At 38.3% G+C, this 20,657-nt stretch overlaps 1 long non-coding RNA gene across 1 annotated transcript in view; it reads left to right on the top strand.

Moving 5' to 3' along the window:
* Window positions 1–18,167, top strand: part of LOC132500277 (uncharacterized) — a 271,126-nt gene extending 252,959 nt beyond the window's left edge. The window contains exon 4 of the long non-coding RNA XR_009534004.1: window positions 18,060–18,167. This is a non-coding gene — a long non-coding RNA (uncharacterized LOC132500277). The remainder of the gene's footprint in view (window positions 1–18,059) is intronic.
* The last annotated feature ends 2,490 nt before the right edge of the window (window positions 18,168–20,657 follow it).

Here is a 20,657-nt window from a genome sequence, read left to right as displayed (position 1 = left end):
ATGGACACTTAGGTTGCTTCCATGTCCTGGCTATTGTAAATAGAGCTGCAATGAACATTGTGGTACATGACACTTTTTGAATTATGGTTTTCTCAGGGTATATGCCCAGTAGTGGGATTGCTGGGTATGGTAGTTCTATTTTTAGCTTTTTAAGGAACCTCCATACTGATCTCCATAATGGCTATATCCATTTACATTCCCACCAACAGTGCAAGAGGGTTCCATTTTCTCCACACCCTCTCCAGCATTTATTCTTTGTAGATTTCTGGTGATGGCCATTCTGACTGGTGTGAGGTGATACCTCATTGTAGTTTTGATTTGCATTTCTCTAATGGTTAGTGATGTTGACCATCCTTTCATGTGTTTGTTGTCAATCTGTATATCTTCTTTGGAGAAATGTCTATTTAGGTCTTCTGCCCATTTTTGGATTGGGTTGTTTGTTTTTTTGATATTGAGATGCATGAGCTTCTTGTAAATTTTGGAGATTAATCCTTTGTCAGTTGCTTCATTTGCAAATATTTTCTCCCATTCTGAGGGTTGTCTTTTTGTCTTTTTTATGTTTTCTTTTGCTGTGCAAAAGTTTTTAAGTTTCATTAGGTCCCAATTGTTTATTTTTCTTTTTATTTCCATTCCTCCAGGAGGTGGGTCAAAAAGGATCTTGCAGTGGTTTATGTCATAGTGTGTTCTGCCTATGTTTTTCTCTAAGAGTTTTATAGTGCCTGGCCTTACATTTAGGTCTTTTATCCATTTTGAGTTTACTTTTGTGTATGGTGTTAGGGAGTGTTCTAATTTTATTCTTTTATATGTAGCTGTCCAGTTTTCCCAGCACCACTTATTGAAGAGGCTGTCTTTTCTCGATTGTATATTCTTGCCTCCTTTATCAAAAATAAGGTGACCATATGTGCGTGCGTTTATCTCTGGGCTTTCTATCCTATTATATTGATCTATATTTCTGTTTTAGTACTAGTACCATACTGTCCTGATTACTCTAGCTTTGTAGTATAGTCTGAAGTGCAGGAGCCTGATTCCTCCAGCTCCGTTTTTCTTTCTCAAGATTGTTTTGGCTATTCGGGGTCTTTTTTGTTTCCATACAAATTGTGAAATTTTTTGTTCTAGTTCTGTGAAAAATGCCAGTGGTAGTTTCCTAGGGATTGCATTGAATCTGTAGATTGCTTTGGGTAGTAGAGTCATTTTCACACTGTTGATTCATCCAATTGAAGAACATGGTATATCTCTCCATCTGTTTGTAGCATTGTTAATTTATTTCATCAGTGTCTTATACTTTTCTGAATACAGGTCTTTTGTCTCCTTAGGTAAGTTTATTCCTAGGTATTTTACTCTTTCTGTTGCAATGGTAAATAAGAGTGTTTCCTTATTTCTCTTTCAGATTTTTCATCATTAGTATATAGGAATGCAAGAGATTTCTCTGCATTAATTTTGTTTCTGGGTACTTTACAAACTCAGTGGTTAGATCTAGTAGTTTTCTCATAGTATCTTTGGATTCTCTATGTATAGTATCATGTCATCTGCAAACAGTGACAGCTTGACTTCTTCTTTTCCGATTTGGATTCCTTTTATTTCTTTTTCTTCTCTGATTGCTGTGGCTAAAACTTCCAAAACTATGTTGAATAATTATGGTGAGAGTGGACAACCTTGTCTTGTTCCTGATCTAAGAGGAAATGGTTTCAGTTTTTCATCATTGAGAATGATGTTGGCTGTGGGTTTGTCATATATGGCCTTTATTATGTTGAGGTAAGTTCCCTCTATGCCTACTTCTAGAGGGTTTTTATCATAAATGGGTGTTGAATTTTGTCAAAAGCTTTTTCTGCATCTATTGAGATGATCATATGGTTTTTCTCCTTCAGTTTGTTAATATGGTTTTTCACACTGATTGATTTGCATATATTGAAGAATCCTTGAATTCCTGGGATAAACCCCACTTGATCATGTTGTATGAGCCTTTTAATGTGGTACTGGATTCTGTTTGCTAGTATTTTGTTGAGGATTTTTGCATCTATGTTCATCAGTGATATTGATCTGTAGTTTTCATTCTTTGTGACATCCTTATCTGGTTTTGGTAACAGGGTGATGGTGGTGACCTCATAGAATGAGTTTGGGAGTGTTCCTCCCTCTGCTATATTTTGGAAGAGTTTGAGAGGGATAGGTGTTAGCTCTTCTCCAAAATGTGTTTGAAAGAATTTGCCTGTGAAGCCATCTGGTCCTGAGCTTTTGTTTGTTGGAAGATTTTTAATCACAGTCTCAATTTCAGTGCTGTGATTGGTCTGTTTATATTTTCTGTTTCTTCCTGGTTCAGTCTCGGAAGGTTGTGGTTTTCTAAGAATTTGTCAATTTCTTCCAGGTTGTCCATTTTATTGGCATATAGTTGCTTGTAGTAATCTCTCATGATCCTTTGCATTTCTGCAGTGTCAGCTGTTACTTCTCCTTTTTCATTTTAATTCTATTGATTTGAGTCCTCTCCCTTTTTTTCTTGATGAGTCTGGCTAGTGGTTTGTCAATTTTGTTTATTTTCTCAAAGAATCAGCTTTTAGTTTTATTGATCTTTGCTTTTGTTTCCTTCATTTCTTTTTCATTTATTTCTGATCTGATCTTTATGATTTCTTTCCTTCTGCTAACTTTGGGGGTTTTTGTTCTTCTTTCTCTAATTGCTTTAGGTGTAAGGTTAGGTTGTTTATTTGAGATGTTTCTTGTTCCTTGAGGTAGGATTGTATTGATATAAACTTCCCTCTTAGAACTACTTTTGCTGCATCCCATAGGTTTTGCGTTGTCATGTTTTCATTGTCATTTGTTTCTAGGTATTTTTTGATTTCCTCTTTGATTTCTTCAGTGATCTTTTGGTTATTTAGTATTATATTGTTTAGCCTCCATGTTTTTAAAATTTTTTACAGATTTTTTCCTGTAATTGATATCTAGTCTCATATAGTTGTGGTTGGAAAAGATACTTGACACAGTTTCCATTTTCTTAAATTTACCAAGGCTTGATTTGTTACCCAAGATATGATCTATCCCAGAGAACGTTCCATGAGCACTTGAGAAGAACCTGTATTCTGTTGTTTTTGAATGGAATGTCCTATAAATATCAGTTAAGTCCATCTTGTTTAATGTATCATTTAAAGCTTGTGTTTCCTTATTTATTTTCATTTTAGATGATCTGTCTTTTTGTGAAAGTGGGGTGTTAAAGTCCCCTACTATGATTGTGTTACTGTCAATATCCCCTTTTATGGCTGTTAGCATTTGCCTTGTGTATTGAGGTGCTCCTATGTTGGGTATAAATATTTACAATTGTTATATCTTCTTCTTGGATTGGTCTCTTGATCATTATGTAATATTCTTCTTTGTCTTGTATAATAGTCTTTGTTTTAAAGTCTATCTCATCTGATATGAAAATTGCAACTCCAGCTTTCTTTTGCTTTCCATTAGCATGGAATAACTTTTTGCATTCCTTCACTTTCAGTCTGTATGTGTCCCTAGGTCTGAAGTGGGTCTCTTGTAGACAGCATATATGTGGGTCTTGTTTTTGTATCCATTCAGCGAGTCTATGTGTTTTCGTTGGAGAATTTAATCCATTTACATTTTACGTAGTTATTGATATGTATGTTTGTATTACCCTTTTTTAATTGTTTTGGGTTTGTTATTGTAGGCCTTTTCCTCTCTTGTGTTTCCTGCCTAGAGAAGTTCTTTTAGCATTTGTTGTAAAGCTGACTTGGTGGTGCTGAATTCTCTTAGATTTTGCTTGTCTGTAAAGGTTTTAATTTCTCCATCGAATCTGAATGAGATCCTTGCTGGGTAGAGTAATCTTGGTAGTAGGTTTTTCCCTTTCATCACTTTAAATATGTCCTACCACTCCCTTCTGGCTTGCAGAGTTTCTGCTGAAACATCAGTTGTTAACCTTATGGGGATTCCCTTGTTTGTTATTTGTTGTTTTTCCCTTGCTGCTTTTGATATTTTTTCTTTGTATTTTATTTTTTTTTTTTTTTTTTTTTTTTGCGGTATGCGGGCCTCTCACTGTTGTGGCCTCCCCCGTCGCGGAGCACAGGCTCCGGACGCGCAGGCTCCGGACGCGCAGGCTCAGCGGCCATGGCTCACGGGCCCAGCCGCTCCGCGGCATATGGGATCCTCCCAGACCGGGGCACGAACCCGTATCCCCTGCATCGGCAGGCGGACTCTCAACCACTTGCGCCACCAGGGAGGCCCCGTGTATTTTATTTTTGATAGTTTGATTAATATGTTTTTTGGCATGTTTTTCCTTGGATTTATCCTGTATTGGACTCTCTGTGCTTCCTGGACTTGATTGACCCTTTTCTTTCCTATATTAGGAAAGTTTTGAACTATAATCTCTTCAAATATTTTCTCACTGCCTATCTTTTTCTCTTCTTCTTCTGGGACCCCTATAATTCAAATGTTGGTGTGTTTAATGTTGTCCTAGCGGTGTCTGAGACTGTCCTCAATTCTTTTTATTCTGTTTTCTTTATTCTGCTCTGCAGTAGTTATTTCCACTATTTTACCTTCCAGGTCACTTATACGTTCTTCTGCCTCAGTTATTCTGCTATTTATAATTTTTAGAGAATTTTTAATTTCATTTATTGTGTTGTTCATCATTGTTTGTTTGCTCTTTAGTTCTTCTAGGTCCTTGTTAAACATTTCTTGTATTTTCTCCATTCTATCCAAGATTTGGATCATCTTTACTATGATTACTCTGAATTCCTTTTCAGGTAGACTGCCTATTTCCTCTTCATCTGTTTGGTCTGGTGGGTTTGTAACTTGCTCCTTCATCTGCTGCATATTTTTCTGTCTTCCCTTTTGGCTTAACTTACTGTGTTTGGGGTCTCCTTTTTTCAGGCTACATGTTCATAGTTCCCCTTGTTTTTGGTGTCTGCTCCCAGTGCGTACGTTGGTTCAGTGGCTTGTGTAGGCTTCCTGGTGGAGGGGACTGGTGCCTGTGTTATGGTGGGTGGGGCTGGATCTTGTGTTTCTGGTGGGCAGGGCTGCGTCTGCTGGTGTGTTTTGGAGTGTCTGTGAGCTTAGTATGATTTTAGCCAGTCTGTCTGCTAATGGGTGGGGCTGTGTTCCTCTCTGGCTAGTTGTTTGGCATGGGGCATCCAACACTGGAGCTTACTGGCCATTGGATGGATCTGGGTCTTAGCATTGAGATGGAGATCTCTGGAAGAGCTCTCGCTGATTGATATTATGTGGAGCCAGGAGGTTTCTGGTGATCCAATGTCCTGAACTTGGCTCTCCCACCTCAGAGGCTCTGGCCTGACAGCAGGTCAGAGCACCAAGACCCTGTCAGCCACAGGGCTCAGAAGAAAAGGGAGAAAAAGAGAAAGGAAAAAAAAATTAATAAATAAATAAATAAGTAAAATAATTAAAATTAAAAAATTAAAAAGTAATTAAAAAAAAGAAGAGAGGAACCAAACCAACAAACAAATCCACCAATGATAACAAGTGCTAAAAACTATACTAAGATAAACATAAAAATCAGAAACAAGTCAGTTGCAGACAGCACACCCCAAGTCTACAGTTGCTCCCAAAGTCCACCACCTCAATTTTGGGTGATTCGTTGTCTATTCAGGTATTCCACAGATGCAGCATACCTCAAGTTGATGCGGGGATTTAATCCACTGCTCCTGTGGCTGCACAGAGAAATTTCCCTCTCTCTTCTTTGTTTGCACAGCTTCTGGGGTTCAACTTTGGTTTTGGCTTCACCTCTGCGTGTAGGATGCCCTCAGGCTTCTGTTCCCACCCAGACAGGACAGCGTTAAAGTAGCAGCTAATTAGGGGGCTCTGGTTCACTCAGGCCAGGGGGTGGGAGGGGTATGGTAGTTATAATTGGAATGTGGGCGAGCCTGCGGTGGCAGAAGACATAACGTGTGACAGCGTGGGGTGTGCCGTGTGTTCTCCCGGGGAAGTTGTCCTTGGATCATGGGATGGGATCTTGGCAGTGGTGTGCTGCACAGGCTCCTGGTGGGGGGAAGCATGTGGATAGTGACCTGTGCTTGCTCACAGGATTCTTGGTGGCTGCAGCAGCAGCATTAGTGTTTCATGCCCATCTCTGGGGTCCGAACTGTTAGCCTCGGCTTGAGCCTGTCTCTGGAGCTCATTTAGGTAGTGCTCTGCCTTCTGTGGGCACACAGGGAAGGAGTCCCTTCTCCTCGCTCACCCCGAAACAATGGTCTCCTGCCTCTTAGGCAGGTCCAAAATTTTTCCCAGACTCCCTGCTTGCTAGCTGTGATGATCTAGCCCCCTTCAGGCTGTGTTCACGCAGCCAACCCCAGTCCTCTCCCTGGGATCTGACCTCTGAAGCCCGAGCCTCAGCTCCCAGCCCCTACCCCCTCTGGTGGGTGAGCAGACAAGCGTCTGAGGCTGGTGAGTGCTGGTTGGCACCGATTCTCTGGGAGGGAATCTCTCCGCTTTGCCCTCTGCAGCTCTGTTGCTGAGCTCTCTTCCGTGGCTCTGAAGCCTCCTGCGCCACCTCCCCCCACTGCCCCCTGGTCTCTGCCAGGGAAGGGACTTCCTAGTGCGTGGAAACTTTACTTCCTTCACAGCTCCCTACCAGAGGTGCAGGTCCTGTCCCTATTCTTCTGTCTCTGTTTTTTTTTTTTTTTTCTTTTGCCCTACCCAGATATGTGATTTTCTTGCCTTTTGGAAAGCCTGAGTTCTTCTGCCAGCGTTCAGTAGGTGTTCTGTAGGAGTTGTTCTACTTGTATATGTATTTTTGATGTATTTGTGGGGAGGAAGGTGATCTCCACGCCTTACTGCTTTGCCATCTTAAAGGTCCCCCCTCTTACTTGTTTATTTTTGTTTTTATTTTTATTACGCTGGGAGGTGGGTCAAAAAAGATCTTGCTGTGGTTTATGTCATAGAGTGTTCTGCCTGTATTTTCCTCTAAGCATTTTATAGTGTCCGGTCTTACATTTAGGTCTTTAATCCATTTGGAGTTTATTTTTGTGTATGGTGTTAGGGAGTGTTCTAATTTCATTCTTTTACATGTAGCTGTCCAGTTTTCACAGCACCACTTATTGAAGAGGCTGTCTTTTCTCCATTGTATGTTCTTGCCTCCTTTGTCATAAATTAGGTGACCATATGTGTGTGGGTTTATCTCTGGGCTTTCTATCCTGTTCCATTGATCTATATTTCCGTTTTTGTGCCAGTACCATACTGTCTTGATTAATCTAGCTTTGTAGTATAGTTTGAAGTTGGGGAGCCTGATTCCTCCAGCTCCGTTTTTCTTTCTCAAGATTGCTTTGGCTATTCGGGGTCTTCTGTGTTTCCACACAAACTGTAAAATTTTTTGTTCTAATGCTGTGAAGAATGCCATTGGTAGTTTGATAGGGATTGCATTGAATCTGTACTTTGTGTAGTATAGTCGTTTTCACAATATTGATTCTTCCAATCCAAGAACATGGTATATTGCTCCATCTGTTTATGTCATCTTTGATTTCTTTCATCAGTGTTTTATGGTTTTCTGAGTACAAGTCTTTTGCCTCCTTAGGTAGGTTTATTCCTAGGTATTTTATTCTTTTTGTTGCAATGGTAAATGGAATTCTTTCCTTAATTTCTCTTTCTGATTTTTTGTTGTTAGTGTTAAGGAATGCCAGAGATTTCTGTGCATTAATTTTGTATCCTGCAACCTTACCAAATTCATTGATTAGTCTAGTAGTTTTCTGGTGACATCTTTAGGATTTTCTATGTATAGTATCATCTGCAAACAGTGACAGTTTTACTTCTTCTTTTCCAATTTGTATTCCTCTTATTTCTTTTTCTTCTCTGATTGCCATGGGTAGGACTTCCAAAACTATGTTGAATAAGAGTTGCAAGAGTGGACACCCTTGTCTTGTTCCTGATCTTAGTGGAAATGCTTTCAGATTTTCACCATTGAGTATGATGTTTGCTGTGAGTTTGTCATATATGGCCTTTCTTATGTTGAGGTGGGTTCCCTCTTTGCCTATTTTCTGGAGAGCTTTTATCATAAATGGATTTTGATTTTGTCGAAAGATTTTTCTCCATCTATTGAGATGATCATATGGTTTTTATTCCTTAATTTTTTAATGAGGTGTATCACATTGATTGATTTGCATACATTGAAGAATCCTTGCATTCCTGGGATAAATCCCACCTGATCAAGGTTTATGATCCTTTTAATATGTTCTTGGATTCTGTTTGCTAGTGTTTTGTTCAGGATTTGTTGCATCTATGTTCATCAGTGATATTGGTCTATAATTTTCTTTTTTTGTGATATCTTTTTCCTGGTTTTGGTATCAGGGTGATGGTGGCTTTGTAGAATGAATTTGAGAGTGTTCCTCCCTCTGCAACTTTTTGGAAGAGTTTGAGAAGGATAAGTGTTAGGTCTTTTCTAAATTTTTGATAGAATTCGCCTGTGAAGCCACCTGGTCCTGGACTTTCGTTTGTTGGAAGATTTTTAATTACAGTTTTAATTTCATTACTTGTGATACATCTGTATACATTTTCTAATTCTTCCTGGTTCAGTCTTGGAAAATTGTACCTTTCCAAGAATTGGTCCATTTCTTTGTGGCTGTCCATTTTATTGGCATATGGTTGTTTGTAGTAGTCTCTTATAATCCTTTGTATTTCTGCGGTGTCAGTTGTGATTTCTTCTGTTTCATTTCTAATTTTATTGATTTGCATCCTCTCCCTGTTTTCCCTGATGAGTCTGGCTAAGGGTTTATCAATTTTGTTTATCTTCTCAAAGAACCAACTTTTAGTTTTATTGACCTTTGCTATTGTTTTCTTCATTTCTGTTTCATTATTTCTGCTCTGATCTTTATGTTTTCTTTCCTTTTACTGACTTTGGGATTTCTTTGTTCTTCTTTCTTGAGTTGTTTTAGCTGTAGGGTTAGATTGTTTATTTGGGATTTCTCTTGTTTTCTGAGGTGAGATTGAATTGCTATAAACTTCCCTCTTAGAACTGCTTTTGCTGAGGCCCATAGGTTTTGGGTTATCATTTATTTCTACGTATTTTTTAATTTCTTCTTTGATTTCTTGAGTGATCTCTTGGTTATTTAGTAGCGCACTGTTTAGCCTCCATGTATTTGTGTTTTTTACAGTTTTTTTTCCTGTAATTGATTTCCAGTCTCATAGCATTGTGGCCAGAAAAGATGTTTGATATGATTTCAAGTTTCTTTAATTTTCTGAGGCTTGATTTGTGACCCAAGATGAGATCTATCCTGGAGAATGTTTCATGTGCACTTGAGGAGAAAGTGTATTCTGTCATTTTCGGGTTGAATGTTCTATAAATATCAATTAAATCTATCTGGTCTATTGTGTCACTTAAAGCTTGTGTTTCCTTATTTATTTTCTGTTTGGATGATCTGTCCGTTGGTGTAAGTGGGGTGTTAAAGTCCCCTACAATTATTGTGTTACTGTCGATTTCTCCTTTCATTATTGTTAGCATTTGCCTTCTGTATTGAGGTGCTCCTATGCTGAGTGTGTAAACATTTACAATTGTTATATCTTCTTCTTGGATTGATCCCTTGATCATTATAGAGTGTCCTTCCTTATCTCTTGTAACAGTCTTTATTTTAAAGTCTATTTTATCTGATACGAGTATCGCTACTCCAGCTTTCATTTTAAAAAAAATAAATAATTAATTATTTTTTAACATCTTTATTGAAGTATAATTACTTTACAATGGTGTGTTAGTTTCTGCTTTATAGCAAAGTGAATCAGCTATACATATACATATATCCAATATCTCTTCCCTCTTGTGTCTCCCTCCCTCCCACCTTCCCTATCCCACCCCTCTAGGTGGTCACAAAGCACCGAGCTGATCTCCCTGTGTTGTGTGGCTGCTTCCCACTAGCTATCTATTTTACATTTGGTAGTCTCCAGCTTTCTTTTGATTTCCATTTGCATGGAATATCTTTTTCCATCCCTTCACTTTCAGTCTGTATGTGTCCCTCGGTCTGAAGTGGGTCTCTTGTAGACAGCCTATATATGGGTCTTGTTTTTGTATACATTCAACCAGTCTGTTACCACCAAACCAGCTTTACAACAAATGCTAAAGAAACTTCTCTATGCGGGAAACACAAGAGAAGAAAAATACCCACAAAAACAAACCCAAAGCAATTAAGAAAATAGTAATAGGGACATACATATACATAATAACCTTAAATGTAAATGGATTAAATGCCCCAACCAAAAGACACAGACTGAAGTGTATCTTTTATGCATTCTTTTATTATACTCTGTTTCCTGTCAGTTCTCCTAATTTGCTCTTGTACTTTTTAGCTATGTACATAATTCTGGGCAGACAGTTATTTTCTCTGTATGCTTGAAGCTATTACTCTTAGTCAGTTTGAGTGGTTATAACAAAATACCATTAGACTGAGTAGTTTGTAAACAACAGAAATTTATTTCTAACAGTTCTGGAGGCTGGAAGTCTGAGTAAGATCAGGGTGCTAGCATGGTTGGGTTCTCATGAAGGTCTTCTTCTGGCTTGCAGACTATCATCTTCTCCTTGTATCCTCATATGACAGAAGGGGCAAGACCTAATGACCTAATCACCTCCCAAAGTCCTCACCTCCAGATACCATCACATTGGGGGTTAGGATTTCAACATATGAATTTTGCAGGCGAGGCATAAACATGCAGTCATAACAATCACGACCTTTTGTCTTCTATTGTCATTAAGTCTTAGGATTCATTTATCTACAAAATCAATTTTGGAGAATTCTCAGTCATAATTTCTACAAATATTACCTTTTTTCTATTCTCATTATTCTCTTTTCGCAATCCAATTTGACATATGTTGGAGCCTCTCATTCTGTCTCCCATGTATCTTAATTTCTCTTTCCTAATTTCCTTTTTTTTGTGTTGCATTTGGAGCAGTTGTTTAAGCTTATCTTCCAGATCATGCCTATTCTTTCGCTAGGAGTGTAGCTCTTCAAGGATCCAGGCTTTATGCAGGAGTCTTAGTTCCCAGTTTACAGCCCCGGGCCTAGGTTCTATTTCTCTGGAGGTTGTTGTTAAAAGCAAGACTAAACTTAAAAGTAAGTTACAGATAAGAGTAAATGCCCAAGGGAAGCTGAATATCTCACATCAGGTTACTATACTGGTTTTCAATTTGCTTTTCTTTTTCTTTTTTCAGTCTCTAGGTATTTTCTTTATATTTTATGATCTCAGCTATACATTTCAAAGGGTATTTGTTATATTTTGTCCAGTATTTCTAGATGTTTCATAAAGAAATGAATTCTCAGTATATTTATCTGCCATATTACTTGACTTGGAAGTCCAGAGTTCATTCTTGTATCTTTTTTTTTTTTTTTTTTTTTTTTTGCGGTACGCGGGCCTCTCACTGTTGTGGCCTCTCCCATTGCGGAGCACAGGCTCCAGACGCGCAGGCTCAGCGGCCATGGCTCACAGGCCCAGCCACTCCACGGCATGTGGGATCTTCCCAGACCAGGGCACGAACCCATGTCCCCTGCATTGGCAGGCGGACTCTCAACCACTGCGCCACCAGGGAAGCCCAGAGTTCATTCTTTACCTGAATTTTCTTTCTAAAAACAATCTCCAGAAAGAAGAACAAAGATGGAGGCATCACACTCTCTTATTTCAAACTATATTACAAAATTATGGTCAATAAAATAATATGATATCAGCATAAAAACATACATATTGATCAATGAAACAGAATAGAGAACCCAGAAAAAACCCATGCATATATGGTCAATTAACTTACAATGAAGGAGCCAAGAATATATAATGGGGAAAGGATAGTCTCTTCAATAAATGGTGTTGGGGAAATTGGACAGCCACATAAAAAATAATGAAACTGGACCACTATCTCACACCATCCACAAAACTTAACCCAAAATGAATTAAAGACTTGAACATAAGACCTGAAGCCCTAAAACTTCTAGAAGAAAATGTAAGTGATAATCTCCTTGACATAGGTCTTGGTGATGATTTTTTGAATCTGACACCAAAAGTAAAAGCAATAAAAGCAAAAATAAGTGGGGTTCTGGAGAGCAAAAGGATCCATCAACAAAATAAAAAAGACAACCTACTGAATGGAAGAAAATATTTGCAAATCACATATCTGGTAAGGAGCTAATATTTAAAATATATAAAGAACTCGATAACAAACAATCTGATTAAAAAATGGGCAGATCTGAATAAACACTTTTCCAAAGAGGGCATACAGTTGGCCAACAGGTACATGAAAAGCTGCTCAATATCATTGATCATTAGAGAAATGCAAATCAAAACTACAATGAGATATCACCTCACACCTGTTAGAATAGCTGTTATCAAAAAGACAAGAAATAAGTGTTGACAAGGATGTGAAGAAAAGGGGACACTTGTGCACTGTTGGTGAGAATGTAACTTGGTGCAGCCCCTATGGAAAACAGTGTGGAGGTTCCACAGAAAATTAAAAATAGAACTACCATGTGATCCACCAATTCCACTTCTGGGTATTTATTGTAAGAAAAGGAAAACACTAACTTGAAAAGAAAAATGCACCCCCATGTTCACTGCAGCACTATTTACAATAGTCAAGATATGGAAACAACCAAAGTGTCCATCAATGGATAAATGGATAAACAAATTGAGATATACACACACACACACACACACACACACACATACAATGGAATGTTATTCAGCCATAAGAAGAATAAAATCTTGCCATTCATAACAATATGGATGGACCTTGAGGGCATTATGGTAAATGACATAAGTCAGACAGAAAAAGACAAATACTATATGATATTTCTTATATGTGGAATCCAAAACAAACAAACAAAAACCAAGCACATGGATACAGAAAACAGATTGGTATTTACCAGAGGTGGGAGGTGTTGTTGGAGAAGTGGGTAAAGGTGGTCAAAATGTAAAAAAAAAATTTTTTTAAGTTCACAAACAATAAAAAAATTTGTTATAATCTATTTAGATAACACTTAAATTAGATTATAAGCTCTTTAAGGACAACATTCTTTTCTTGTACATTTCATAAATTGTATCACATTGATATGGCAGGTACCCAATACATACTTTTTTGGGGAAATGAATGAACACATACTTTTTCAGTACATCCTGAGTGATGTATCATAGAAATTCATATCTAGAGACTATTTTGAAAGTGAGTTTTAAATCCATAAATGAAATTGACTTAGCCTTAATGGCCTATCATTTCAAAGAGTTTTAGTACTTAGTGACCATTTAATGTATGGATTACTGACCTATTCATTCATATTGCAGATGCTTTGAGCTGTCCAAGTCTGCCAACAGAAATCTGTTTTACAGACTTCAAGATAAATGACTTAGTAGTCTTTAATGATTGCTGTTATGGATGGCTGTGCCCTTAATTGATAGTTTAGCAGATTAACAGCTCTCTGGATGGATTATTTCACACTTCTGTGCATTTTAGAGAATGAATGTATCTCTAATGGTTCAAGTCAAATCAAACAAACATTTGCTGAACTTCCACTAAGGCAAAACACTTTGTCTAATACCTAGACAATAGGGGTAGGGTGAAGGTGGGAATTAACTTTAAAAACACACATCAACAGCAACAAAATGCATTCAACAAAAAGGTCAAAATAATGTGGTAGGCATCTATAATGGATGCTTTCCATGAAGATTGGCCAATTTATATCAATGCAGTACTAATAAGAAATGATATCAAAATTATTATTCTAAGAATTTCTAAAACATATTCAGAGTGTTTGTGTAGGCACATTTGATTGGGCTAAGAGTTTCTTATTGAATATTATTGTTTATAAAATTTGAAATTAAGAGACATATTAACAGCATTTGAGTAATTAAGAGATGTGTTAGCAGCAGCAACAGTGGCAGTGGTAATCATGGCCATGGTTAAAACAAAAACAAAAACAATATACTTGTTAAATATCATCCTGGGTATGCTTTCTTCGTGGCTAGTAATGTCAAGTCAAAGAAAGGATTTGTTGATAATAAGAAGAGGTGGACTCCTGTCTATTCATGAGATAGTGTGTAATGTTTAAGAGTATGGGTATTTTTACCCTTATTTTGAATCTCTAATTTTTTAGTTAGTTACAATATAAAGCTGTATAAGTAATTGAACCTCTCTGCAGTTTGTTCATTTATGAAATTGGTGTAATAATTCCTTTGCCATGTATTTACTTCAGCATGTAGTTATAAGTGCCTGGCATATACTTTGAGTAGCTTTGCATACTCAAAGTGTTCAATAAATAGTAATAATTATTATTCTAGTTATTTTATTAGTTGCAAATTTATGTGTCTGCCATGACTAAAAATCTAGCAATGCCATTTACCGTTAGGGAACAAGTGTTGGAAAAAGTCAATGTGAACTTTGATGACAAAGTGGACTTAGGTTGCAGCTAGGAAATTAGACTGGGGAAAGATAGGCTGTCTGTATGACAAGTTGGTGAAAACAAGAGATGGAAAACTGTGGTTATAGAAATTCCATGTTGGTAATTGTGGAAAGAAAGGGAGGCTTATCACTGTGGTGTTCTCCACTGAGCTCATGAAGACTGCTTGTTAAATCTAATTTAGAAGAGAGAAATAGTACCAGAAAGCACACTGGAATTTGCTCTTTTCAGCTTGACATTTCCTATAGAAATAATTACAAGTGCATTTTTTTATTTTATTTTTTAAATTTTTATTGGAGTATAGTTGATTTACAATGTTGTGTTAGTTTCTGCTGTACAGCAAAGTGAATCAATTATACATACACATATATCCACTCTTTTTTAGATTTTTTTCCCATGTAGGTCATCATAGAATATTGAGTAGAGTTCCCTGTGCTATACAGTAAGTCCTTATTAGTTATCTATTTTATATATAGTAGGGTATATATGTCAATCCCAATCTTCCAATTTATCCCCCCCTACCTTTTCCCCCAGTAACCATAAGTTTGTTTCCTACACCTCTGACTCTATTTCTGTTTTGTAAATAAGTTCATTTGTACCTTTTTTTTTAGATTCCACATACAAACAATATCATATGATATTTGTCTTTGTCTGACTTACTTCACTTAGTATGATCATCTCTAGGTCCATCCATGTTGCTGCAAATGGCATTATTTCATTCTTTTTTATGGCACAACTGCATTTTAATATCTGAAAAATATTTCAGGTAAGAAAGGGTGATGCTTGCACTGAGAAGGATAATAGATGTGAAGTTTCTCTGGAAAAATTAAGAAATACTATGCAAGCATATAATATGATTATTGTCCTTCCTAGCACCTGTGTGTACATGTATATATGTGTATGTGTACATATATACATATATACACACACATACACACATATACATACATATGTGTGTATGTGTGTGTATATATATACATGTATATATATGTATGTATGGCTTCCTAATCAAGACTTAGTTTTCTTGACTCTTTGGCCTTCCTGAATGTTACGGCAATTTACTGGAAGTTCAGAGGTCAGAGAAATTCATCTGGTGCAGAAAGTAAAATGAAGAAAGACTTTATTTCCTCATTAATGCATTTGCTTACATAAAATGGAAATGCTTGATAAATACAAATAAATCTTGGAGGGAGAGTTGGCAGAGTGACAAAAACAAGTTTTCCTCATGTTTGTTAAAGGTGCATTTTGGGTGCAACAACAGAGGAGCCCATTTACAGGCTCTGGGCTTCACTCCCTCTCACCCAAAGCAGGAGCTATGAGTCCAGGTTGGCTCTAAGATTTCATGTCCAGTGTCAGCTTACATTTCCCAGTAAACAGGGTAGCCTGTGATTCATTGCCAGTAGCCTGCCCCTGGAGGCATGGTTAATGAGGTTTGAAGTTTCATTTAAATTTTCTTTTCAAAATCCTTTTCTTTCCATGAGGATGAAAGTTAAGAGTTTCCAGATAGGCTTAGCTGGAGTGCATTCCACTTCTCTGAGAAGTTTAAGAGTGGTGAGGGAAATGTGGGTAAGAAGGTAGGAACCATGTCTGACTTAACTGCCCCATTGCTACCTGCTGAGATGTTTCTTGGACAGGTACCAATTTGCCTCAGGCATTTAGAGGGCTTATTTCTTCAGGTGGGCTGGCCCATTATCTCCTCAGGCACAAGCCTACTTTGCATTAGTGCTAATGTGAAGGGTGTGCTCCCTCAATCACGAGTGTGCAGACACGTGGATGAAAGGCAAGACTGGGGCTGTCGAGAGGAGTCAGCAGGCCAGGGGGAGGTTCTCTTGGAACAGTGGCAGGCATATTCTTGCCAGGAAGTATACATTTCTTGAAATTTTTATTCCTGTCTTTGGAAGTGGAATTAGGAGACTTTTAAGACTACAGAAGGCCAAATGTAGGCCATGAAAGTTTTTACCTGGTGCATAGGTATCAACTGGTTAAAGAGACAGATTTTCAAACTGCAAGCAAAGCAGAATGCAAAGAACCAGATTAAGGAAGATATTTTAGAATAGCTAGTCTCAGCCAAGCAAAGGAGAGAGAAAGAAAGACAGAATGTGCTGTGAGTACAGGTGTGGCTTGCCGCAGCAGACAACTTCTGACCTTCTTCACATAACAGCAACTGCTCCCAGCCCTGCAGAGCAGGGGAATTCCAAATTGGTTGCTAAGTAATAATTTGTCACAGTTGCTCTAATAACAGCTGTTGATATAGATGCTGTTCTTCTGAAAAAGTTAGAAAGGTTGAAGTGCAGATGAGTAGGGAGGGTCTATAGCCAAATTTTAGGTTGCTGTGACTTGGGCTTCATTATAGCTTAGTTGGCAGCCCTAAGTCTATTTCCCAAACTGAACTTTTTGTTTGTTTGTTTGTTTGTTTGTTTTTTGCGGTACACGGGCCTCTCACTGTTGTGGCCTCTCCGGTTGCGGAGCACAGGCCCCGGACGCTCAGGCTCAGCGGCCATGGCTCACGGAACCAGCCGCTCCGCGGCATGTGGGATCTTCCTGGACCGGGGCACGAGCCCGTGTCCCCCACATCAGCAGGCGGACTCTCAACCACTGCGCCACCAGGGAAACCCTGAACTTTTGCTTCAGTCTTGATTTCACTGGGTCAATTAATTAATGAATTCAACCAATGTTGATTGAGCTAGCTGACTTTGTAGCTGAAACATAGTCTTCGCAAGAGTAATTATGGCCAATGTCATTTTATCATGTCAACCATTAAACATTAAGTGAGCATTTTTATGATGTGATCCCAGCCATCTACATCAGAATCATCTGGGCTGTCTTCAAAAATGCACATTCCAGGCTTCCCTGGTGGCGCAGTGCTTGAGAGTCTGCCTGCCGATGCAGGGGACGCGGGTTCGTGCCCCGGTCTGGGAGGATCCCACATGCCGTGGAGCGGCTGGGCCCGTGAGCCATGGCCACTGAGCCTGCGCGTCCGGGGCCTGTGCTCCGCAACGGGAGAGGCCACAACAGTGAGAGGCCTGCGTACCGCAAAAAAAAAAAAAAAAAAGAATGCACATTCCTTGGCCTTTCTCCAGATCTGCCATAGTAAAACTTGAGGCACACATGTACGCACCAACTCAGGCGACCCTTATAAATACTAACATTTGAAAATCACTGCTTTTGTTGATGTTTATCAGTTTTCAGATGTAGGTGGGCAGTTTTTGTAGAGGCAGTTTTTCTCCCATACATACCTTCATGCCAATTAAATTGAAGTGCAGACACATAGTAGCAATGATTCTTAATTCACATGGCTTCTGGAAAGGTTCAAACTAGAGAGCTTGTGCTTTCCCAGGAATCCAGACTGGAGTAATAAATGTCATACTTAAAAATAATAATAATATGTCCTTCCAAATACTAGGCCTATCAAACATATCAGTAGATTAAACAAACACCTTGAACAATTCATAAAATGAGAAATGTCTTTTCAACTGTACTTAACTATTGTTACATTATGGTTTAATGTAACCATAGTCTTCCATTTAGATTGATTTTTTAAAGAATTTGAATGGTCTTTTTATCTTTCTTGGAACTACATTGTGGAGATATACCATCATAACACATAGTGTAAAGCATACACATGAAACAGGGTGCTTGTCATGCAATGATGCTCAGAAAATCAGTCCTGCTTTTTGATCCTTTCTCCCCTGCTCCTTTCCCCCCTAGATGGCTTCAGGAATTTATATCAACTTTGTGGCGACCACCTTTCTGATCCATGATTTCCGATTTAAGCCACCGGCAGTGTACTCATCCTATTTAAAACATTGGAGATAATTAAAGGTACCATTTGGTTCTTAATTAAAAGCATCTTCTTTGCCTGACTTAGCCCTTCACGTAGACTTGGAGATGTATGCTTCCTACTGTGTCCCTGCTCTCAACATGGCCAGTTGGGAAAGAGAAGAAGATAAATGTGGGAAATCCCTTTTCAGAAAGTATATGGACTCCATTTCCTTTTTGTCCCAAATGGGAAAAAGGTAATATCCATGTTTCCCTTTTGAGAAAATGAATGAAGCTATATCCTCTCATCAGTGTAAGTGCAGAGTTTTGAACAAAGATTTTAACTAGACTTAAGGACACCTTTGCTTATCTCTTGTGCTGACATTGTTGCTACCCCAGGTTAAATATCTCTGCCCTTGCGTTAATTACCCAGAATCTTCTAATTGAGCAGCTCAGATTACAAGGGTTTCGAGAGAGAGCATTATATATCACCCTTTACCTTCATGTATGTAATTATATGTGATCACAAAAGAGCCCCCAAGAGGCACAGAGAGGCCATGCTTCTTTTCTGGGACAATCCTTGCTTAGTTTACCAAATATTTCACTCTCTTCACTGTTACACAAATATTTGTGAAAGTTACCATTTATTTTTAGGAGTCATTTTGAAGTGTTCCTGAGTTACAATTTTAAATCCAGAGTATAGGTCACTGGCAGAATGCTATTTATATAGCTATAGCTATATCTATATCTATATTATAAATAATTTTAGCTCCATTTCTGGTGCTCCTTTAAAATCTCTTAAGTTTGTAGACCAGAGCTGCCCAGATCACAGATCTTGAAGCACATCCATCTCTTTCACATGCAGCCTTTGCTCTTCAAGATCTCTAATTTATGTATTGGAAAATCCTATTAAACCAGCCTTGACAGGGCGAACAATAGTAATTTGCTTTTTCTGTTGATTGCAAATGTGGCTTCTGGGTTACCTGAGTACTAATAGTTTCTTTTCTTCAGTTTGAGGTGCACTGGGATTTTAAATTTAAAAAGTCAATTTAATTTACAGTGCCATTTGTTTTGAAAAGAAAAAAAAAAATAACCCAGGGAAGTTGGGGATCTCTGAGGTCTTTACACTTGATCTGAATGTGAAGTTACAGTTTGTGGCCAGTATGACTTTTAAAATTAATTTAGAAACAAAGTTAACATCAATGAAGAAATGAAAGGAACACAGTGGAAGGGACCCAGAACAGAAGAAGGATTCTGATTTTGATGTCAGTTTTGTACTGAGCTAATCTTGGGGTTCCAGATTTTTACCAGAAGTCAACTGATGTGCAAAATGACTCATAAAACTCACGATTTGGGTGTGGGCTAGTAGAAATTGATGCTCAGAGAATATGGTTAAATGACAATGATTCCCTGAATTTCATGTGCTTTAGGATGGTTACTTGTAAAGACTACTGCCCCTGAGGTCAATAATCAGCTCAATAATTTGGTGGAAATTTGGGGTGTCAGCAACTTCTGGGTGGTGTAAGTCTGTCTGCCACAACTTAAGCTTGGTGCACTGCTTAAATCAGATCAACACTTGAGTGATGTCCACCTCAGGGAGTAGAAGTCTTGGTCTAGGGGTAGAGGGAGTGAGCTGAGGGAAAGACATATTACCCAGAAGAGGAAGGAAGGAGAGGAAGGAGGAGGATGCAAACACTACTGATATTTGAATAGAAAATTTTAAAGTAGTGATTGTCTACCTAAGAGTAACGAGTAAATATTAATAAGTACAGAAGTCTGTAATAGGTACTTTACACTAATAAATATGATTTTTTTTTAAAAGAAGATGTTGGGGGTAGGAGTTTATTAATTAATTTATTAATTTTTGCGGTGTTGGGTCTTCGTTTCTGTGCGAGGGCTTTCTCTAGTTGCAACAAGCGGGGGCCACTCTTCATTGCAGTGCGCGGGCCTCTCACTATCGCGGCCTCTCTTGTTGCGGAGCACAGGCTCCAGACTCGCAGGCTCAGTAGTTGTGGTTCACGGGCCTAGTTGCTCTGTGGCATGTGGGATCCTTCCAGACCAGGGCTCGAACCCATGTCCCCTGCATTAGCAGGCAGATTCTCAACCACTGCACCACCAGGGAAGCCCAAATTTGATTATTTATTGGTCCTTTTGTCACAGTACTTCTGTTGACAATCATAGGAGAATTTCCTCACAGTAATCCTGAATCTTCAAAAAATATATTCAAAGTCATCTTGGCTTCAGCCCAATCCATTGTTTCTATTTGTTTCTCCCTTGACTCTTGGTCTAACCTCCACTTCATTTTTTTGCTAACCAAATTCTGAAAACTGTAAAGTGACTCCATCATTTAAGCTCATTATTATTTCCCCACTGCCTGGTCTAGTATCAGGCATATAGTTGGTTGTTGAAATTATTGAATCATTTTGTTTTCAAAGATAAAATAAAAGAGCTCTTGGAGTACTACCCATCTTTCCATACACAGATGGAATGTCTTGACCTCTTTTTCAGTGAGGACTCAGGTTTGTTGCTCTGTATATATGGCACTGT

This window comes from Mesoplodon densirostris, chromosome 12 (assembly GCF_025265405.1).
Source record: "Mesoplodon densirostris isolate mMesDen1 chromosome 12, mMesDen1 primary haplotype, whole genome shotgun sequence".
NCBI classification, from domain to species: Eukaryota; Metazoa; Chordata; class Mammalia; order Artiodactyla; family Ziphiidae; genus Mesoplodon; species Mesoplodon densirostris.
The sequence above is the reverse complement of the archived record's forward strand: the minus strand, read 5'-3'. Positions and strand labels throughout refer to the sequence as shown.